The sequence below is a fragment of the Corvus brachyrhynchos genome, unplaced genomic scaffold (genome assembly GCF_000691975.1).
Source record: "Corvus brachyrhynchos isolate BGI_N302 unplaced genomic scaffold, ASM69197v1 scaffold83, whole genome shotgun sequence".
In the NCBI taxonomy this organism is placed as follows: Eukaryota; Metazoa; Chordata; class Aves; order Passeriformes; family Corvidae; genus Corvus; species Corvus brachyrhynchos.
This window is the reverse complement of record NW_008238464.1, coordinates 3,987,834-4,007,738: the sequence shown is the minus strand read 5'-3', so window position 1 is coordinate 4,007,738 and position 19,905 is coordinate 3,987,834. Positions and strand designations below refer to the sequence as shown.

The window sequence follows — 19,905 nt, the reverse complement described above, 5'->3', positions numbered from 1 at the left end:
GCAGGGGAACACAAAACAACCAATGGGGAATGAGGCTGAGCAGGGGCAGGGAAACTCCGTGTCTCCCCCCCAGGGCCCCTCTCCCAGGACCACATGGCGGGGGGAGGGCCCCAACACAGATCTCCTTGTTTTGATGGTACTTTCTCACCATATTCATCCCAAACTGAACCACATTCTGCCTTATCCTCAAGAAAGCAGCAAGCCCTGGGTTACAAGCAATAGAGAATGGTCCAAATGCTGTAACCTCCATAAACATGAGCTACCTCTAAAAAAATTTTAGGAAACTCCAAGTAAACAGTCTACATAAAATTGTGGAAGCAATATCTCTGACTGTTACTGAATGGAGAATCAGTTCCTACAGAATTATTTACTGTAAAAAGTGATACAACACAAATCTTATAAAATTATTCTTAAAATTTAATTTGGCTAGGACAGATCTGTCTATAGACTTATGAAAAAGTGATTAAATTGGTACTAATCCACATTCTGCTATGTTTTTGTTTATGTGTGTATGGACAATTATTTTGCCACAAAAGTCTCTCCTATTGATTTTTCTTAAATTGTTTTTTTACTAGAACAGTTATCTTTACTGCATAATAGGGTCTGAAAAAGGACTTGAACCAAATTAGTAATGACAATACTAAAATAAAAGCCTATATCATTAATTTGGGCTACCATGGCATGTAGAAAATTTTCTGCAAATTAACCCAAAAGAAAACCTATTCCTGCTCATGTGCAGTCACTATAGGATTGATACTACTGATCCAGAGCAGACGTCCAAGTGATTGAATAATCCGTTCTTCAACGGATTGTCTACCAGAAGTTGATTGCTTGTCTTGTAGGTTCTTCTTATCTCTGTATGAGTGGTGAGAAAAAAGACAATATAGCTGGATATGCTGTTGGGGTAATGTTCAAAGAAGAAAATAATGTGTATACATTGCTTTAAATCCTAACCTATTGAGAAACTGCTGAGACCTCTAAGTCTCATGATGATACCTTTGGGAGATGTAGGTATATCAAAAAGAGTGCTGCATGTCACAGTAAGTGTCTAGCAGCACGTGACTCAAAGCACTGTGGTGCGAGAGTAACACAAGAAATAATTCATGTAGTTGATAATTTCCATTTCCATTTAACAAACAATCTGTTACCCAGATACAATTGCTGCTGTGAAGATTCCATAAGCTTAAATTTGGAATGATACACGAATTTTAGACATGCATTTCAAACAACTAAAGGAACTCACTGGAATACGGAGACATAAATCTATCTGTGTGGAAATCAGGGGAAATACGGTATTAGTCTTAACTGGCACTGTATTTAAACAAAACAAAAATTGTAAAACTTTATACAGATGTAGGCACTCTTACCCAGGATGCAGACAACTAATCAAGTTCCTTGTGATGACAATTTTCTTTTTATTATCATTATTGTCTATTATTTTCATTGTGAAATGCCTTCAGGCCCTGAACTAGAAGCCAGGTTCCATTGTAATGGATATTAAGCATGTAATGAAAAGACAGCCTTCTCCTCCAAAGTGTTCTTGAGTTAAATTTATTGCAGTCAGAAGTGACTGTACATAGCATGGAGATACTAGATCCAGTTTTTAGTTAGGCATCTTGATAACCTAGACCGAGGAACACAGGCTCAGGGAGGACTAGTTACCCTTCCTTTGCAGTAGATTTTGCAAATGCCAAAGAGAAAAAAGCAAAAAATGAATCTTGAGGGGAAGAAAATGGGTTTAAGAGCAGGTAAAGTTAGTAATGTCATCTGATTTTGCATGTAAACAAGTGGCTCAGGAGCACATACAGGGAAGGTTGTGAGGAGTAACCACTCCAGAGAGAAGGAAGGTTCAAGGTAGAGTTTGCGATTATACTCAGTCTAATACTAACATCCCTGCTGGTGGGTATCTATGCTAATTTGCCTGCCATCTTTGTTATATGTAGAATGCATCTGGTGGAGAAGCACACAGCTAGCATGCCTCGATGGCAGCAGGAATTAATTGAGAATAATTTCTTTTGGAAAGTCACAGCATTTTCTTGGAAGGCAACAAGGGAAAACTGATAGTTTTGCTGTGTAACTGAGTTTCATAATGAAACGTTGTCTTACAGTGAATCCTTGTTGCCTCATTACTCTTAAACCTTTATTAAAAAAAGCTTTTAAAGTTTATTACTTGTATAATTTGGGGATCTTGCTGCACAATTCCATATGAGTTCTATGTTTGGCCTCTCCTAGATGAGACTTAGAAATCAGGAATATGAAAGTTAAAGTTGAATGGACTCTTTTCCCTCCTTTCTGCAAACACCTTGTGATGCAGTCTAATTATATTGTCTACTACTGTTTCTCTGTTTTGACATTTTACAGATTCTCAATTAAATCCCTTAACCTGTGACATTGATAAGTCCATAAGTCAGAAGTCGTTGCAATATGCCGTTCTGTAGTTTGCTTCAAGATCCAAACATCAGTGAATGCTTGAATAAAACTGCAGAAATATTTTAGGTAAAGTGCTGCAATATTACATAGTCGTAGGAAAAAATCTGTGTCTCAAAAGTTAAAAAAAGGAATTTTCAGCTCAGTGTGAAGGGTAACTTATTTTCAAATGCTAATATGTGGCTTATTTGACAATGGGTAGTTTTAAATTTAGGTATACATGGACCATTTTTAAAATTTAAGTTGTTGGCCTCTAGTATTCAGCTGTATTCAGCTTAGAATAAGAAGTTTCAACAAGTTTTAATTGTGTCTTTCTTTTTTATTAATGATACATCATATCCATTCAAACTTATTGAAATATTAACTGAAAAATTAGATTCAGCAAATCTGGAAGTGAGATAAAGAATGGAGAATTCAGCCCTGTTTCAAAAGATGACGAGCATATTAAAATAACAAGTTATAAAGAAAAGGCATCTACATATTTACAGCAACTGTTCTGTAGTGTCAGTACATTCCCTTCTACTAGATTTCCTTGTGACTTCTGTTGTGAGGCTTTTGACTTATGTACCTCTGACTGATTTACCTTTCACAGGACTGGGCACTCCAGAGCTGTAATGGGCTTCACAGGGAAAATATGTCTGAGTAACAGGAACAAAAATGATAGTACAACAGGCTCCAAGCTTTTCAGACCCTCCAGGAAAATTCTGGGTGAACATATCAGGCAAATTTTTAATGACACTGACACAAATAAAAATTTTGTTTTGACATTTCATGAGTTTAAAAACTCATGTGGGAACACCTCAGTATATACAGGTGTCCAAGTAATTACAGCCTTACAGGGCTTTTCTAAGTAAGGCTCTGTTCTGTAAGCTGTCTGTTCTGTATATCCTTCAGTAGTGATACCACTGATGGATTTAAAATCCATTCATTCAGCAATTGTTCTCAGGCTACTTCTGTAATGCACCACAGTCGGAAAATTTCCTGGCCTGAGTCCTGTCAACATCACTTGGGGAAGTGAAGGGGACAGGAGAGATGGAAAGAAAGATAAAGCAGTTTTGATAAGAAAGGAAATTCATGATTTATCTCTATATCCATTTCTTCTTTTTTTCTTCAAGCAAAATCTGAACATTTTCTTTGTATTCTGGTGATCAATCTACCGCTCTCATAATTAATTCACAATTAATATAGATTTATATACACTGTCCTGGTTACTAGCGTAGTAATTCTGCCTTGGTTTTACATTAATTGGTACCACCATTCATTAAATAAGTGAAAATACAACTTTTCTACATTAACAGAAATATTTCTGTATTTGTTCTATAAGACTGTAGAAGACTACCTAACCTAAAAGTATATGTTTCCTCAAAGAAGTTTTTATTTTATTTTTGTAAATTAATAATGGGTTGATGGACAGATCTTTCTGATGTAAGAAATATTTACCCCTATATAGCACAGGAGCTGATAATAATGATGAATTTTTCAAGTCTGTTTACTGAACTAAGAGGCTTATGCAAAGTGATTAAACCACTGGTCTTACAACATCCTTTTATATGAAATGACCTCAGTGGACAAAATTAAACACTTTTTTTTTTTAGTGTTTTTTCGATGCATTAATTATTTTTTATCAGTCTTTCTTAGTATTCACATTACTGTATTTCCTGGTATTCTCAGTCACGGACACCACTGTGATAGATGGGGGAGAAAATAGAGAACATAATACAGAAACTCATTCTGCAAAAAGCTTTAATATATAGAATTCAGCAGTACAGAAATTCACTCTCCATGAGCTTGAAATCTAGGCATAAGATAGGCAATGGCAGTTGAAGAGGCAGATAACTGAGGAGATATCAGAAACGCTTAATACCAGTCAGTATTGTAGGTAGTGTTTATAAGCAGCTGAGGAGTGACTATAAATTACTGACTGCTCAAGGTAAACAAACTGGTTTCAGTAATAACTGATATTCAAATAGAAAATAAATAGCAAGCAGATGAGCATTTAAAGTCTGTAATCCATAAAGGGTTCAGGTGATCCCATGACAGGCAGCTCAGCTTTGTACAGACAGTCACCCTAATGGACGCCAGCACTCCTGCTGCACCTAATTGAAGTTACCTGGAATCTCTCCAGGCATCCTCAGTCCTGCTCTGTGCCAGTGAAATGTTTGGGCTTTCCCCCCCTCCATTTTTCTCTTACTAGAACTGCTCAGTGTGCCCTTTTGCACTAGTATACACTTGCCCCTTATTTATATGTAATACCAACTCCACTCCATACCTACTACACATGCTTCCTTTGACACCAATCTTTATGTACCTCGGGCTTTTAAAAGCTTCCCACCAGTAAGCTCATATCTCCCAAGCCTTGATGGTACAAAGAGTCTATTATAACTCCTTTCTCTTTTGTGTTTGGTGAACTTGCTTTACTATATGAAGTCCTACCTAAACTACAGGGCTTTTTCACAGGGATTAGATGTTGAACAGTGCATCCCATAAACTATGCAGTGCCTCTTTTTCTAAATTTGAAGAAGAGAGCTCTGTGAAACATTTATAAGGGAACCTTGTATCACAGAAAACTGGAGTTGTATGAGATTTCAGGCAACTCTGAGATTTATGAATGTCTCTGAGAAGTCTGCACGTCAGCATGCAAGGTTCAGGCAAACTTTCAGCAAAGTGTGAGAAGGTTCCCCATTGCCCAGCAGATTTGTATGAAACCCCAGTCCCCAGAGGACTCTCTCAAGCAACATGAAAATAAGTTTCTCTTGGCCATCCCCAGCAGAGACAGGGTTTCAAGCATGGGGTTTTTTTGCAGAAGGATGGAAATGGAAATCCTGAGGTACATCCATGCTGCCTAAATTTTGGTACCTGAGAGTTCATGGAGGGAAACAGTCTCTCTTCAATGGTGATCTGAAGCAGTCGCCATTAAAAACACAAACAGTTTAAGGAGACAAATCTCCTGAATATGTAGCTAAATTTGGAAAATGTCTATATGGCATACTGTATATTTCAGACTTCCTTCCCTGTGGAAATAGTGATAAATAAACTGCCTCTTGTTGCTAGTGGAGGTGACATGAAATTTTAAAATACTAGATGGGGGGGTGGCAGATAAGGGGAGAGAGCTGTGAGTTAATTAACTGGCATGTCTAAGAGAACTGTGCCTGGAGGCCACTGCAAGGACTGGCAACTCAGTGTGCAGAGCACTGTACAAGCACTTAGGAAGAAACAGCCATCAGCCCAAAGAATCTGCCATCCAAATAGGCAAGAAAGTTGAGAAGAACAGAGAAATGTGAAAGGGTATACTATTTCTGAGAATTGCTTCAGTTGCCTACTCCCATACTCAGCAAATCCTGAGGAAAAATCTTAAACAACCCTCTCATTCAGCCAGAGCCCTCAGAAGATACTTTTCAGTGCAGTTCTAAAATTTTTTCTACAGACATCGGGCAGCAAATGCTTTTAATGAGAGGATGTTGACTACCTCATGTATGTTTCTAAGTTCCCAGACTACACAGTTATCAGTTAGCCTGGCAGAAACTGTAATTCTGACATCAGTGCTGCCACTGATTACCATTCCATAGGTAGCAAAGAAGCCTAAATTGCCAGTAATAGTTGTAAAAGAGTTAGTGAATAGAGAGTAGAAGGCAGGCAGAGATTCAGTGAGGAATTATACAAATTATAAATTGCCAACTTTTATAGTTTTACATATTTCTTTCCTGGTAAAAGTGGGATATTATACAAAACAGGCCAAAATGGGATATACAAAGTGACTTAATCTGTAGTAAAATAGTAGGTGCAAGGAATTAATAGTACAGTAATCAAAATAAAACATTTTAGAAGAAGAAAAAAAAATTAAAAGGCTTTTAGCTTTTGAGAAAGGGAATCCCATTGTATAATTAGATCATGAACTAAGGCCTTTCACCACTGCAAATTCACACTGTGCACTGTTTAAGTGCCACCTCTTGATTCTCCTGCTGCAGCTTCTAATAGCAAACCCTGTTCTGCTTTTCTTTGTGCAAAACCAATCACATCACATCAAATTATACAACTAATTAACACAAACTCCTTAAAAAATTGCATATTATTTTGGCAAGCCAAATTAACGTCAGTCCCCTGAAACCATGTTTAGTAATTCCCACTGACTGTAGTAACGCCTACTACTGAGAGAAGGGCTAATCAACTACAGGCTCTCCTGCTGATGAGCTGAACCAAGTAACCAGATGTTTCTGCCTTCTAGGCTAATGGAAATGTCATGCATGTTTTTCTCTCCACCTAGGTGAAGAACTAATTCCACCCTGGCCATGGTTTAGGTAGCTCTCTCTCTGGTGCTGCTTCTGAGAGGTCCTGCTGGTTAATCCTGAGCAGACAGGTACAGCCTTACCATAGGTGCTCTGGTTTAAGACAGCTAATCCAGCCCATCATGGCAGCTTGCTGCCAAGGCATTCTCACCCAGGATATGGATAGCAAAGAGAAAGTTGATGAGCATCACTGTGGAAAAAAGTATATCTGTCATATTGTGCTGTATGTAAAAGCTGGGCAAAGTATGTTTTTTTGTGTATTGGTAAGAGGTCCCACTGGTATTAAATTACTTAATGAGATGTCTATTGCAATTAAAAGAGTCATAACAGTTATATTAACATTTTAAAGCTTGCTTATTTCAGGAGTGTCAGTTTACATGAGTCTAAATAGGCGATAATGAACATGATGAAGTATTCCATATTAAAACTGAGTACTGTGTAACTGTCTAGTAAAATCTTAATATTAAACTATACTGTATAACTTACAGGGCTGTATAAAAGCTTCATATTTAGATGTATCCCATCTTGAATCTCAAATAATGGAATTAGAATTAAATATGAATACAAAATAAAAAGAAATGCTTTTATATGTAATCTTAAAAAATATATTTACATGATATATCTATTTTAAAAGCTTACAGTATACTTTGATGGATGATACAGTCATTTTCAGAAACAGCAAGCCATAATTTAAAGACACTGTGTAATTATTTAGCAGCAATATTTTCTAAATTCAGTTGACTTGTGCCTCTCATGCTAGATGCTAGTGCCAGATTGAAAAAACTGTGTCAGTAAGCCCTAGTATTCCAGATGCTTACCTGGTGAAGGAAAAAGATATGTGATACATTTGAAATACTATTTAAGGAGCAAGAGAATTAGGTTTATTCATGCAGATTTAGTTTGAAAAATGCAGTGAACGTATTAATTTCAGGCCCCACCCACAGCAGCTAAGTATATTCTTTATTTTGTTTTTCAATAAATCTTCAGTAGTATATATAGCCTGTAAGCAGAAGTTAGCCTTTTTATATTTTAAATTTCCTTAACATGCTCATTGCTGTATTAACATCTGTTCTGAAACTCCCACCACCACAGCAAGGAGGCATCAATTAACATCAGTTTGGTACTGACAGATATTCAGTCAAGGAGGAATAAAACTCTACAGCAATTTTTGCCAGCAAAATCTTATCGTGTGTGCAAAGATGCAGTCTACTGGTAGCACCAGTTTGATGTTTGAGGGGATGGATCACTGGAAGAATGAGGTTTGCCTCTCATGAAAGGAGACATGCATGAGCCCTTAATTGTAAATTCAAAGATAAGGCCACTGAACTGAGAGTGACCTGGCTCTGGTCCCAGAAAGTTGTGTTTCACTAGATTTAGTTTCTGCTGCAGAGAAACCTAGCAGTGTGAGAGGCAGTCTTTCAGGCAGTTAGATGCACTTTCCAGTGAAATAAATATTGGAAAACTGAAATTTACCCAGGACGCTGTGAGCTACTAGAATGGACTGCAGACTACCTGACACCTGGTCATCCTGTATCACTTAATGTGCAAGGTAGGAGCTACTAAAACAGTGGATCTTTCTGGCTGGATTTCAGGACTGTATCCAAGAAGAGTGGAGTTAAAAAATCCTGCTATTTGATAATGGAAAATATACTGTGCTATGCAAAGATCCATGTCCAAGAAGTGAGAAAACAGCCTTGAACTGTCTTGGCAATGGTACAGTTCTTCCAACAGATTCCTTTGCTTTTGCATGCTTTGTCTTTACAAGCTGGAGCTTCATTGAGTATGGTTGAGAAATCAGTGGAAAAGGAAGAGTGAAAAAAATTCTTAAACAGGAAAGAGAGAGAGAGAGAAATGAAACGAAAGAGAAAGTAGGGCTGGTTTATTTTTTCCTTTTTTTTTCTTTTTTTCTTTTTTCCTTTTTCTTTTCTTTTTTTCTTTTTTCCTTTTTCTCAGGGGGAGACGAAATTTTTGGCTGCAAACTAATTTGAGATTTTATGAGTATGAAAATTTTCAGTAAAAATGTTTTGCTTTCTAAAAGGAACCTGTTGGTCTTCTAGTGAGGAAAAGGTTACTTTTAGAAAGTGTTGTAAATTGACCTGATCAACATCTCCATGACGGAATGAAAAGAATTGAACAAATGTTGCTGAAGTATGAAGAACTTAGATCAAATAATTTCAGGCCAAGAAAAGCTGTCATAACGAGTGAGGGACTTCTGCGGAGGAGCCAATGGTGGCATGAAATACACTGATAGTACTCATCCAGTGGTGAAGACAATTTTTCAGTATAAGAAAAGGATTCAGAGTAAAAATAAAAAGTACATATATATATGTATGTCCAGACAAAGACAAAGCAGAACAGTGTAATATCAGGCAGTTCACAGGATCACACCAACATAACTTTGGTCCTTGCATTTTTTATTCAGCAAGAGGTCATGGGACCTTATTCATCCTGCTCTGCAGATCTGGATTTTCCGTTAATATAAGGTTGGAGGAAGAGTAACAAAATTTTGTCCTAAACTCATCCGTGAGAACCAGGTTTATCTTGGCACAGCTGTGTTCTGAATAAAGCCTTCAATTACCACAATATGTAACATATTTCCACAGGGCTTTTGGGTAGTCTGGAGAAAAAAATTGGGGATGATCTTTACTGCTGCAGAACTGGGACTGAAATCAGACTTCTGAGCTAATAGGTGTTTGTTTACATGTTGCTCTCTTCTCTTTGACCAAGTCTCTATCATTCTGTACTCAGCAGTATCATAAACTTTTCTGTGAGGCTATATGCCTGGGCAGTAAAGATAAATAAGGAACTATTCACAACAGAAGTAATATAGAGGAAGGACAACAGCTGAGAAAAAGAGTTCATGGAGAAAGAGGAGAATGATCTAGGATATCTGTTCCTTCCTGAAATTCTCACAATGTTATTATCCATCATGCTGAATGTCTTCTAGCATGAAGGAATCCTGTGGCATTCGGGATCACAGGAATGTTCAGTTGTATCACACTGGAAGCCCATTTGACCACTGGAAGCCAATTTGGTCCACTGTCCTGTGAACAGTGATCAAAGCCACAGCTTCAAAGGAAGACGCAATGAAGTATAAACAAGACGCTTACGGAAATATCCAGCTTTTGGTTCTTCTTCTTTCCTATTCCAGACAAGAAGTGAATGGCTTGTACTTTGCAGCTATGGAATTTCTGCCTCTTTCTACTTTAAAATTGTTTTAGTATCATTGTGTACCTTCTTTTCACATATAAAAAACTTTCCATTTCATTTCAATAAAATTGAGATAAAATGTAATCTTATTGCATGAATTTCTTCCCATTTTATCAACATTTTGTGATTAACTTTCCATATACATATTCACCTATCTCAGTGGATAAAATGCTCTTTTTGGCAGTGCAATAGCCTTTGAAAGACTTAGGTGAACAAGTTATAACAATCTATTCAAAGAATTTCATCCCCTTTGCTCTTTGCAATGCAAAAGCTTCAAAGGTCAGTTAGATAGACTTTGCACACTCCAGAGGTGTTCATAATTTAAACTCCTGGATACATTTCTCACGCAGGCATATGAGCAGCTTTTAAGGTATATTTGCTTGACGCCTTAGGTTTTGCTGTGTTTTTGTTGTTTGTAATTAAGAATTATTATTCTTAATAATTTAGCAAGATGACAAAAACTCTAACAGAGAAGGTAGTTGCTCCTGGGTAGAGAAGGGACCATCAGTATCCTGATGGAGGTAGAAAGTATTTTGACAGACTTGAAATGATACGGTAGGGTAATTATTTCTCTTTCTCCAGTTATTCCAAGGTTAACAAGCTGTGTTGAATTCCCACAAGAAGTAAGAAGAATTCTTCTGCTTTGGGAACACACACTCGACTAAACTTTTTGGAGGAAAATATTCCTTCCTTCTGTGCTTGTACTACAGCTGAGAATAAAAAAAGAGGTAATACTCCCCTGACAAAGCCTTCAGACCATCATTCTGTAGAGTTCTTACATGATAGCAAGAATACAAGAAAGTCAAAGTACTAAATACACCTGAATTTAAAGGTTGTTCTCAATTTCAACTGTATGGATTACATTGACTGGAATGTGGTGTTTTCCTTACTGGTCATAAGACCAAATATTGTCCTGACTTGTCCCCTGAAGAATGCTGAATTTTGTTTTGCAGACTGGGATCATGTTTCTTAGGGATTTGCAAGTTGTTTAAAAGGAAAAATTTGTAATCTGACAGTGATCACCAATTTATTTAATGTTTGGGTCTTGAGAAAGAGCTATATTCACTCCTTTCAGTTTGGCAGATGTTTCAAGTGTGAACAAGGGCATAAATGAAAAGCCATGGAAGAAGTCAGATTTTCTATGGGGCTGTGTACCGTAAAAATAATAACAAAGGGAAATGGAAAGCCACTAAAATAAAAGACTGTGATCCAGTTTATGTCCACACATGGTAAGGCATTATCAAAAAGTTATTTCTCCCAGTTAATCATTAAATGCACTCCTACACTCTTAAAAACTCATGTGAGGAACACTTTTCGGACAGAAAAGAAAAGTACACACAATGGATATGTAGTACGAAGCATGTAAACCAACAAAATAACAGCTCTCTGTTCTGTATAGCTCTATATTCTTTTACAGCTAGGTTGTTTCATTAATAATTCCAGAGCATTAGAATGTATTGTGTTATTCTGTAAAGCTTGTTGTACAGAAACAATTCAATAAATGAAAAGTCTGAATTCTAAGTATTATTATTATTTTTGTTCAGATTTGCTTTGTGCTGCAAAATTCTTTTGATTGCTTCAGACCTACAACAATCCCCTGTTGTTTATCATAAATAACAAGTTGTTTTATTTCTCTGGGCTTGCAAGTTTCATTTTCTTCTGTTGCTATAATTTCTATTCATGTTTTACATGAACACATTTTCCTACAGAAGTAGTCTTGTTTCTAACTGTACCTTGTGATTTTTTTGGCTGTGAAAAGCATTCTAGTTGATGAGAAAAGGGTGAAAATCATTCCACCCCCTCACCAGAGTGAACTGAACTTTCTAAGGATATATTTTTGCCCCTTTTTGAAAGGGAATAGGTAATGCTTTCACTTCTGACTGCCCACTTGCTAGACATTTTTTATACTGAATTCAGAAACAAGTTAGTGGTGGTGCCATTAATTTTATTTCTGATAGAACTCTTATTGTGTCAGCTTGATCCTGCACTGTCACAAAAGAATATAGACTTTGTATAAAAAGCACTATTTAAAACACCAAAGTTGGTGCTGATTTTACCAGTATCACCAGCTCTGCAAAATCTTTGAAAACTCTGCAGTCTTTCTTTTGAACTGAATTTCTCTATGATGGGTGAGGAGAGGGAATTATGGCCTCAATGATAAATTATAATATTTTTAACTCTCTTTCTTCCCTACTGAAAACTTTGCATCTTTTCCATACTGAAGGTTTTTAATTGTGGTCTTTTAGTCCCTTCTTTTTCACAATGAGAGTCCTGTAGAGCCTGTAGTCAAGGATTCACTGATTTTGTGAAATCAAACAGACTGGATCACGCTGGTCATCTGTCCCCTCTGCCATTCTGCACTAACACAAGAGAGTACATGTGATTTACTTCAATGAACTCTGACTCCCACAGTTTCCCAGTGTCCCCCCCTGCAATCCTTAACAAAGATGTGATCAATCATTTCGGTCTTCATTCAACTGGGAAAAGTGTGCTAAGAGGTACTATAAGATGTCCAGAGTTTGTCTTTCTGTCTAACAGACTGATAAATCTGTATAACCAATTTATACAGTTTTTCTAACTGTACAGGAAAATGAGGTACAGCTAATAGCATGTCTCTGATAAGAGTCTATTGACATTGTAACTGCTGAAGATCCGTTTTAAACCAGCAGAATCTAGATATGCTGGGGGCAGGGGAGCTGAAGTGTTACATCTGCCATTTCTTGTGTGGGAATCCCTCTTCCACAACCACAGGGAAAGCCTGCACAGTCAGTGAGGGTGAATTTACAGGCTATATCTTTATTTTGCCAACTCTGCAATGCATGTCTAAGATGCATCCTTCTCGCAGTTCCCATCACTTACCTACAACTCAACTTTTATCTGGAGAACTGCATTTTTTTTCCTTTCAAGCACTGACTGCTGCTACTGCTGTTGTTTCCTGCTTGTATATGTTGAAAATAAAACATCAGTAACGATTTTCCAAACTCATGGAATCATTGCCTCTAGTCCTTCTAGTGTTTCCTTTCCCCATCACATTATGTTTCTCATCTTGACTTATCAGTACTTCATGATGTTTTTTCTGTCAGAGTCTCTGGCAGATATCTGTCCTCTACTAGTAAAAGTTCAGATGGGATATCAGTGGCATCCTCCTCCTGTGGGAGATCCCCCTCACCAACAATTCTAAAAGCCACTTCATTTCTTCTTTCAAATCTTTAAATCTCTCCACCTGATTGCTTGGGAGCTAAGGAGAGATTTGTCCTCCCTAGGTAGGTGTCTTTACCTGAACTAGCTTTCAGTTTTCTTCAGTGGAAAACAATACACCTTTTATGGTGTAACTCATCTGACTTATTTCAGGTGTGTACTGTGGACTGAGATGAATCTCACCTTACAAGTGATTATTCCTTCTTGCTGACTATCAGGGAGCTGTATGGTCCCAGTTCAGATGCAGATGATTTTACAGCTATTCCAACCAGCCTACCTAGTTATCTAATGATGGGTGGATATAAGCTAAATGTATACTCTCTGTATACCTGTGAACTGAAGCACTCAAATTTAGGTGCTTACAGTGTAAGTGTCTACACTTGACGTAGAATCTCCATTACATCAATGGAGTTCTACCTAGTACAGGTGATGGAGCATGGAGAACAATTCAGCTGAGCTGGGTCCAAACCCTTCCCCAAGACTGTGGTCTATTTAGAAAACTCTATCCATCTAACTAGTAGGAAACTATGCTTTGTTTCATATTGCAGCCAGTGAACCTGCAATTATTACCTCAGTTTACTCTAACATTGGATCATCAAAGTCAGTTAATGGAACTACTTCTACTAAATATTCATTTATTAATTTTTGGCCTTGATGAAATATTTACAGTATAAAAATATTAAAATATGAGCTTTAATGCATACAGAGTACTTTTAGAGACTCATAAGGGCAAATGCAACACTGTTTTGGAACACTGCAAACCATGACATGTCTTCCTGTGAGTAGCATCCCAGAGAGATGTTATCAACTTGAGTTTGGAACTAACTTGTTCTGTAAGAAAGAAAAAATGTTCATTAAACTGAATGGTGCACCACTTTCACTCTCGTGTGAAGTTAAAGAAACAAACTTTCCCCTAAGAACAGCATATTAAATCCTAATGCTAGTTAATCCAACTTCCCGTGTTGCACACAAAAGAAATGTTATTGCCACCCACACTTCTGCACACTATCTATAAAGGATCTCCTCTCTTAAGAGACATTCTTATCCTCTTTTTCTTGATTCCCCTGCTTACATCTGGCATGAACTCCCATAATTTCCAGGATTTAAATCAACAGTCTAATGACAACAAAAGAAGAACCATTTAGAGAGAAATATATCAAGTATCTTTTCCTTTAGACAAAGCAGATCTTGAAATGAACTCTTGAAGAAGTTATACCCTTTTTCTTTTACCATATGCAATAAATTCATAGCTTCATATTCACCTATTTTTCCCAAACAAGCATAATACCCAACCATGAGCTTGAAAACTACAGTGTGTGTTCTTTTCCTAAACTTTTCCAGCTTCTTTAAGTGGACCATATCTTTTTCCTGTCCTGTTAGATTTCAGGGGCCACCATTGACAATCCCTTGAGAAAAGGTTGGGTATTTTTGTCCCCAGACTCCTCTGTTTCAGTCTTTGTAGGAGGAGCTTTCATGTCAGAAAACTCATCTTGTTTAAAGCAGAAGGAAGCCCCTTGGCAATGTAATCTCTTTGTCTTCTTTGGTGCATGTGGGAATGCACTGCCTGTGGAGCAGAGTGTACCTGTGTGCTTAGCAGTCAGCCTCTGCTTTATCTGTGTTTGTACTGTTGTTCTGGAGTAGCAAAAGAGAAGGAGTTCTAAAAGTTATCACAATACCTTGACAATGGGTCTTTTGTAACCCAAAAAGTAGCATGTACACACCAGAGGATAGTAGGGATACTGTGTGCTTTATTACAGCTGCTGAGACTTACCCTGCCTGTAAGAATTTTGCTGGTTTTAGCAGCCATCCAGAATTATATAATTCCTCAGAAATGTGAGGTTAAGAATAGACAAATAGAAAAACAGGGTAGTAGGTTACAAAGAGAGTATGTTTAGAGTTTGACTCTAGCTGACATTATGCATCCTTGTTCTTTTACCACATATTGCTCATGAGGACTGACTAATATTTCAGGTACATACGGTAGACATCACACAAAACTTCTACACGTGTAGACATATGCACACACTACCCCCTCACCCCCACTCCACTCACACAGACACATACAAAGGTAATACCACAATTGTTCATATCTTATAACAATCATAAATGGAAATCTGCATAACACAGAAAGACATGTACCCATATTAGTGGATAGTTGCGGCTAGCTTTACTTGGATATTTTCAACGTGCTCTGAACTATGAGATATCAGGCATGATCTGCTTTACTTTGGGCCTCTTTTAGTTCCAATGAAATCAATGGCAAAATTCCTACTAAATTAGGTGATGCGTGTTCATAGGAAGAGGACGTTGCATAACCACATATATATATATATATACATTTTACATTGTAAAATGTCACTTAAATATTCCGTACTTATCACTTGAAGCAATTTTCTTCACAAATCAGAAGAAATTCCTCCTCATAAGTTAAAAATAAAATTGGTGTGAATTGTAATTTTCTGAAGACAAAATAAGAAGTTAAAAAGCACTGCCCTTACAGTGGTGTACATGTGTGCATGCCTGTATATGAATGTGTGTGCATGTTTGGTCATATTTTTAAAAGAAATTTACTTTTATGCCTCCCTTATCTCAGCAGACTGTCCAGCATGGGGTGAAAACGTTGTCATATGCACATTAAGACATGTATCCAACTGGCCAGTGTCTTCTCATTTGCTACAGTTTTTATAACTTTAGCTCCACATATTTCAAATTTGTCAAAAGCTGAAAACCAAGGAACAAGAACCATGCACAGGAGAAAATCTCCTTTCATCACACTGGAATTATTTTGCTCTCCCAGGTGCTCAAGCCTGGGCTTTCTCTTAGTCTAATTGATAACTGTTGGGCTCCTCCCCTTAACCCGCTGACTTTTGTGCGTTCCCTTCCTGGGTGACTACTGTTTCACTGTTCTACCTCATTCACTTATGGTTGACCTGGAGCTCCTGGGTTAAGCTTCCCCACTGGTATTCAACCTTGGACCTTATTATTGTTCTACTCATCTGACCTCTGATACACTAAAGTCTAACAAGGTGATCTGAAAAAAATCACTCATTTTTTTTCTGTGTGGTTTCATGGCTTGTCTTTTTACTGCTCTTGGCTGATGTTCTTTTCTCCACTTCAGACCACCAAGTGCTCTGCTTTAGTTTGTCAATTTATAGTGCTGTCATGGTTTCAAATGCTGTGACCATTGTGTAGAATATACTCTCCTGACCTCCGAAGCAACTTTCTGTATTTCAATTGTTAACTCATTAGGGTTTGGAAGAACAGCTGAAAAGGGAATGGCCTTTTTCCCACAATTGCTTCCAATGAGATGCTTGAAGAGTCATCACAGTCCAGGATTAAGAGAAATCAAGAGGATGCTGCTAGAAATTAGCTCTGGTTATTTTGCATTTTTGCCTAAAGGAAACAAACTAAACCCCTCAGTGTCCAAAAATACTGATGATGTCATCATCAGTTTACCACTAAGATGCAAGAGGAAGCATATCAATAAAGCTAATAATGAAAAGACGATCTTCTAGTTTGGATAATTCAAGTACTTTGCCATAGTATTCCAAAATAAAGACAAAATATGTTCTTTAAACATAATTTTTATATTTTACTACTTTCACTGTCCTCATGCAATCCTTTGTTTGCACTGGTCCTTTGTTTAGGTCCTGGACCTTGAACTGGCTTTCCCCAATCAAATTTTTCTAATAAATAGTGTTTTAACTCTCTCCCTTTCAAAATACCTTGTGAAGAATAATAAAGAAATGAATGGACAACACCAGCAGATTTTATTCTGAAGTCAGCTCCCTATCAAGACAACAATAGTGCAGTCATAGCCATATTTATTACAACAACCTCCCCGTCCCCCCCCCCCCCCCCCAATGTCTTCCCTTCTTTCTTTTCACTTAAGTGGGAAAATCATCTCACTCACTGAGAAAATAGAGAGGTGATGCTGTCTTTTACAGACAGTCTTATAGCATTAGCAAAAAGTTAATTATTTTCATACTCTGAATTTTCAGATTGATGCACATTTTTTTCTGAAGTTTCTCTTACGCACCAGTTTCTAAACAGCAAAAATAGCATATGGTTTTGTCATTTAAAATAATTTAGCATAGTTTAGTACTTAGCAGTTCTAAACATGTAATGTCTGGTTACATGTGCACAATTTACAAAAAAGAAAAAAACTTTATCTTTCATCCAGCATCACAGATATTTACATCAACCACAGATTTTGATTTCAACAGAAAGAAAGAATAACTTTTAGCACCTCATGGGAACTGTGCTGGGCCTTTAACAACATCCTTAATTTTGAGAGACTATTTGGTACAACGTTCTCCTTGGTAGCACTGATCATGGCTGCACAGTTTTCTGATAACATGAAATACTTGAATGCATCCTTCATTTTTTGTGTCAGAGAATCATAATAACAAAAGCTTGCATTTTTGAAGGTCTCATCATCCAGTGTTTCAGACTACTTTGTGAACACTAATTTAAACTTCACAGTTTCCCAGAGGACAAAGCTGACTTGGGTGTATCTCTACTGATTTCAGTTAGCATGATACAGAAATGACACATTTCCTCTAGATACTATAATAACTTTTTATAGGTGGATAAATTGAGGTGTTGGCTCACAAGTGTCCTATCCAAAAAATATAGACTGAGTCAGTAAGACAATGGAATTGGTACTTCATATCTGGTTTTCAGTCCTCTAAATCACTTGCTAGTTCTTTCATCATGCTTGATGATTTAACATTTAACGGTTTTTCTCAGTTTAAGTCCACCTGTTTCAAAAGACACCCTTGTAAATTGTGTCTCTAAACAATATTAGCATAGGTTTTAAATAATTAAAGCAACAGAAATTAGAGACTATTTTACCAGAATTAAAATGATAGAATAAAGTGGAAGGAATATAATCATTATAGAGTTGATGCTGCCTAAAAACTGTGAACACATTTGATTGCCTGTGTCAGACATCATTAGACTATTTGCTTTAATAAAACAGTAAAGCCAATACTATACAGCAGCTTAAATCAATTTCCCTAGAATGATATTACAGCTGTCAGATCTTCCAAAGTTGTAGATTATTTCTTTTCTGAAAAGGTAAGAAGCCTTCAAGCCTTACCATTCCATTTAAATATATATATATTTGCATGGATGCTAAAAGGATATTGGAAAGCAATTTGTGTTAGTGTTTGTACAAGCAATTAAAAAAAAAAAAAGAGCTGGCTGATTGTGTTGCTGTGCTTCTTCTGCATCATTGTTTTTAACAGATGGTTTGCTATTACAACTGCCTTTACTTCAACAGGACTTTATAACCTTGCAAGTCTGGCTTTTGTTTGTTTTCTTTTCTTTTTTTCTTGATGTTGTGGTGCACCATTCACATTTTAAAAGTTTATGTGGGTTACTTTGTTGGTGCTTTGAATTTCAGTTAATTCTGGTCTCTTATGGTATTGGGATAGTAAATCTGTGCTTGATCGGGACGAAATGTATTTTGATTGTAAATAGAAGGTCTTCTTTTATGAGGATGTTCACTTTACAGCTTGAGCAGTGTAATTTTTATACAGGTCTCAGCAATCAATAAAAAAGCCACAGGAGGAATGATTTATCTTGTTGGTTACAGAGACTGTCACCGAGAGAAATTGTAAAAGATCAATTTACACAACCTGGTGTGAGAACGTTATTGATATAACACGGCTGATCAGTTTCTGGTAGTCTATGGGCAGATGGAGAGAGAGCCCTGCCCTCAGATAGGGCCACTCACCAAGATCTTAATAGACTCGCTGGTCCATAAAATGGACATGAAGCCAATGAAGGGCGAGATTCTGCGTGCTCATGGTACACTGACTGGCCTGCAGGAAAATGGATTGGCTCAGCTCCGATTAGTTAGTTAAGCAGTGTCATGAATCCTCCTTTTTTTTTTTTGTTGCTTTTTTCTTCTTCTTCTTCCCCCCTGCTCCCCCTCCTACTGTGAGAACTGTTCACTTGGAAGCTCACTGCCTTAATTACAAAGGGCCCTTTTAACTACAGGTCACAGGAGTTGGCTCACTTGACAGGAAATAAGGAAACAAGCTACCTTCCTGGAAAAAAAAAAAAAAGAAAATCAAACTTCCACTCCTCAAATTAGTTAAATGAAGCTTATCAGCACTTGTTAGTTGATCCTTTGACAGTCTGTTAATTGCAGCTGGTACATTAAGTTATGTTATAACCAGCAGGACATATGATTAAAAAATAAATAAATCTACAGACATGCCACATGGCATTGTTGGTGAAGAAAACAAAGTAACAAAAATGTTGATATTTGCTGTAAATATCACAGAACAAAAGGTATTTATAGACTATTTTCTTTGTTACTCTGTAGAATTAAATTGCATGCTAACTGAAGGAGTTCTTTTGGATCAGAAAAGGACTTCTCTATGCAGTGCGATTAGAAAGGTTCTCATTGCATTTTAATAAAATCCAACATTGGCTGCTCTGTCAACATAAGCAGTCTGCACCTATGGATGTTATACATACAGCTTTTAACATACTTCTCCTGACATATACTCTCCATTATATTCTTTTATTTACAGACAATAATTTCTTACTGTTATTACTGGAGGGAAAGAACAGAACATTAGCAGCATTAAGAAACCCCACGGCAGTTGTTTCTCCTTCATAGGAAGTGACTTTACTGTATAACTGCTAGCAAAAATAAAGGATCCAGAGGCACATCAAGGGGAAAAAACTGTTTTCATGCCTTTAACCTGTTAATTATAGTAATCTACACTATAGTATAAGTATTGTAACCTGGAATGGGAAATGGGTG

At 37.0% G+C, this 19,905-nt stretch overlaps 2 long non-coding RNA genes across 4 annotated transcripts in view; one reads left to right on the top strand and one right to left on the bottom strand.

Annotated features, from left to right (window-relative positions):
- The window catches only part of LOC108447357, a 174,469-nt gene that overhangs the window by 41,653 nt on the left and 112,911 nt on the right, over window positions 1-19,905 (bottom strand). The gene's annotated exons all lie outside the window — the stretch shown is intronic.
- LOC108447358 lies at window positions 56-19,195 on the top strand. Its single transcript, XR_001862893.1, has 2 exons — window positions 56-6,781; window positions 10,503-19,195. It is a non-coding gene; the product is annotated as an uncharacterized LOC108447358 (long non-coding RNA).